The sequence below is a fragment of the Ipomoea triloba genome, chromosome 16 (genome assembly GCF_003576645.1).
Source record: "Ipomoea triloba cultivar NCNSP0323 chromosome 16, ASM357664v1".
Taxonomy (NCBI): domain Eukaryota; kingdom Viridiplantae; phylum Streptophyta; class Magnoliopsida; order Solanales; family Convolvulaceae; genus Ipomoea; species Ipomoea triloba.
The window spans coordinates 8,206,512-8,211,065 of record NC_044931.1 but is presented as its reverse complement, the minus strand read 5'-3'; positions in this window follow the sequence as shown (position 1 = coordinate 8,211,065).

The following is a 4,554-nucleotide window of genomic DNA, read 5'->3' as shown; positions in this document are numbered from 1 at the left end:
TCATACTGCAGAGCGAAGTCTATTCGCTGAGTGAAGTGTGAGATTTTGTATGATTTATTCATACTGCAGAGCGAAGTCTATTCGCTGAGTGAAGTGTGAGATTTTGTATGATTTATTCATACTGCAGAGGGAAGTCTATTCGCTGAGTGAAGTGTGAGAATTTGTATGATTTGTTCATACTGCAGAGCGAAGTCTATTCGCTGAGAGATTGAGTGGTAATGAAAAGGTCGTGTGTCCCGAACCTTAAAATGCGTGTTGTGTTCCCACTTTGAAGTAAATGAAAATTTTCAGTAATAGAAGTATTATGTGCTGATGTCACTTATATACTGCGCTGCACTACTTGCAAGTAGATTGCGACCGTTGGGTAACGGTTATCTTTTTCTAATTATTATATTCTGTTCAAAACCTTTGTTTACTTTCGAGTGACAATGGATTTCCTTACTAAAACCTTTGTTTACTTTCGAGTGACAATGGATTTCCTTACTTAGCCGTCGCGCTAACTACACTTCATTGTGTCCTTTACCAGATGGAGTCTAGTGTGGGCTCTTGTAGCCCGGGGAACTCTAGTGGTTCCTCAGAGTTTTATTTTCCCCTTTATGACTATGACGGCTATGTGCACTTGTTGACGGGTGATGACCCGTATGCCCCAGGCTTCGCTCCAGATACTCCTGCTCCGGTCTATACTCCCGATTCGGTTCTTGCTCCGGACCCGGTCTATGTTCCTGCTTTGGACCCGGTCTATGATCCTGCTTTGGACCCGATCTATGCTCCTGTTCCTCCTCCTCCGCAGTACAGTCCTCCTCCAGCTTACCCGACTACACCCTCTCGCATTCCGGTTCGCCTAGGTTTGGGTTTGGGTTCTATCCCATCGAGGTGTTAGAGGGGAGTGACCCCTTAGAGTTTGTGGTCTTTTATCCCTATCCGTGGGATCCCAGTCCTTCGGAGCATTGGGATGAGTGGTCTATGGTGAACACTCCCTGTTACTTTTTGGACCATATCACCTGGTTCGCAGGTGAGTGGCATCTAGTGTGGGGGACGTACTCTGGACCGGTGTACCGCCTCTTAGAGTAGTTGGCTGGTTGGGAAAGTTCTGGGAGGAAACTCTTTTGTGTATATATCTTTCGTAGCCATGATGAACTTAGTTGGCTAGTCAGTTGTACTTAAACTCTTGTGTATAGTGGTAGCTAGTGCAGCTACCCCTTTTGCTCATCTACATATATATGCATGAAAATATAAGTTGGGGAATGATGATGTTGTGAAACGTTTTTCCTCTCCCTTAGCCTGTGCACCTAGAGTGAACCCCGCGTGGATTCGGCTGGGTTTGGTCTAGGTGTGGCGGTAACTACTACGGATGTACGGTATAGCCGAGCCGGGGTGTTACATTAGTACATTGTTATAATCCTATACCATCAAAACATTGTTATACATTACGATTAGTACATTGTTATAATCTATATCTATATCTATATATATCTATATATATATATATATATATATATATATATATATATAAATAAAATCCTCCAAAACGAAATCCTATTTCCCGCCCAAAATATTGTACATTAAAACAATTAAAACAATAAAATAATATTAAAAGTAGAATAATATTAAAACACGAAATCCTATAACATCAAAAAATTGTTATGCATTAGGATTAGTACATTGTTATAATCTATATCTATATATATATAAAAACAAAATCCTCCAAAACGAAATCTTATTTCCCGCCCAAAATATTGTACATTAAAACAATTGAAACAATAAAATAATATTAAAAGTACAATAATATTAAAACACGAAATCCTATAACATCAAAAAATTGTTATGCATTAGGATTAGTACATTGTTATAATCTATATATATATAAAAACAAAATCCTCCAAAACGAAATCATATTTCCCGCCCAAAATATTGTACATTAAAACAATTAAAACAATAGAATAATATTAAAAGTACAATAATATTAAAACACGAAATCCTATAACATCAAAACATTGTTATACATTAGAATTAGAACATTGTTATAATCTATATATATATATATAAACAAAATCTTCCAAAACGAAATCCTATTTTCCCGCCCAAAATATTGTACATTAAAACAATTAAAACAATAAAATAATATTAAAAGTACAATAATATTAAAACACGAAATCCTATAACATCAAAAAATTGTTATGCATTAGGATTAGTACATTGTTATAATCTATATCTATATATATATAAAAACAAAATCCTCCAAAACGAAATCTTATTTCCCGCCCAAAATATTGTACATTAAAACAATTAAAAAAATAAAATAATATTAAAAGTACAATAATATTAAAACTCGAAATCCTATAACATCAAAACATTGTTATGCATTAGGATTAGTACATTGTTATAATCGTATACCATCAAAACATTGTTATACATTACGATTAGTACATTGTTATAATCTATATATATATATATATAAACAAAATCCTCCAAAACGAAATCCTATTTCCCGCCCAAAATATTGTACATTAAAACAATTAAAACAATAAAATTATTATATATATAAAAACAAAATCCTCCAAAACGAAATCTTTCTTCCCGCCCAAAATACTGTACATTAAAACAATTAAAATAATAGAATAATATCAAAACAATAGAATAATATTAAAACAATACAATTCCTATACTACAATTCCAATACAATTCGTATAAACAATAGAATAATATTAAAACAATACAATTCAGAATAATATTAAAACAATAGCCCAAAATATTGTACATTAAAACAATTAAAATAATAGAATAATATTAAAAGATTAGTACATTGTTATAATCTATATCTATATATATATAAAAACAAAATCCTCCAAAACGAAATCTTATTTCCCGCCCAAAATATTGTACATTAAAACAATTGAAACAATAAAATATATTAAAAGTACAATAATATTAAAACACGAAATCCTATAACATCAAAAAATTGTTATGCATTAGGATTAGTACATTGTTATAATCTATATATATATAAAAACAAAATCCTCCAAAACGAAATCTATTTCCCGCCCAAAATATTGTACATTAAAACAATTAAAACAATAAAATAATATTAAAAGTACAATAATATTAAAACACGAAATCCTATAACATCAAAACATATACATTAGATTAGAACATTGTTATAATCTATATATATATATATAAACAAAATCTCCAAAACGAAATCCTATTTCCCGCCCAAAATATTGTACATTAAACAATTAAAACAATAAAATAATATTAAAAGTACAATAATATTAAAACACGAAATCCTATAACATCAAAAACATTGTTATGCATTAGGATTAGTACATTGTTATAATCTATATCTATATATATATAAAAACAAAATCCTCCAAAACGAAATCTTATTTCCCGCCCAAAATATTGTACATTAAAACAATTAAAAAATAAAATAATATTAAAAGTACAATAATATTAAAACCGAAATCCTATAACATCAAAACATTGTTATGCATTAGGATTAGTACATTGGTAATCTAGATTATACTATATCTATATATATATATATATAAACAAAATCCTCCAAAACGAAATCCTATTTCCCGCCCAAAATATTGTACATTAAAACAATTAAAACAATAAAATTATTATATATATAAAAACAAAATCCTCCAAAACGAAATCTTTCTTCCCGCCCAAAATACTGTACATTAAAACAATTAAAATAATAGAATAATATCAAAACAATAGAATAATATTAAAACAATACAATTCCTATACTACAATTCCAATACAATTCGTATAAACAATAGAATAATATTAAAACAATACAATTCAGAATAATATTAAAACAATAGCCAAAATATTGTACATTAAAACAATTAAAATAATAGAATAATATTAAACAATAGAATAATATTAAACAATACAATTCCTATACTACAATTCCAATACAATTCGTATAACAATAGAATAATATTAAAACAATACAATTCAGAATAATATTAAAACAATCTTTATTATCTTTATTATATATCAATCATTCAATCAATATCAATACTCAAACTATATATAAAAACAAAATCCTGACTTTAAACTTCCCGCCCAAAACAGTCTTACAATATTTAGGATGCGATTATTTCCTATTTCCTATTCATTATACAATTCTACATTACAATTCATATTGTACCACATTCTACATTAGAATTCCTATCATACTACAATTCTATAGTAATAAGATACAACCTTATATAAATCCCTAATACGAAGAAAATTTGTATAATGCTTTGATTGATTCGTTGTTATTTGTTTTGTCTCGAGAATATCAACGTTCCGCAGTCAACCAACAGACATTGGAGTGCCTACTCCATGACTCCCAGGTAATGTTTCCAATTTGAGTAATGATAACTATACTTATTAACAATTTTAGTATTAGGTATTACAAATTAATATATAATTTACATAATAATTAAATATAGAAAGACGGATTATATTATAAATTCAATAATTTTGTGAAAGAATGTAGTGTTATTACTTTATTTGATGGTATAGTTAGCGCAATGGAAATGACATGTG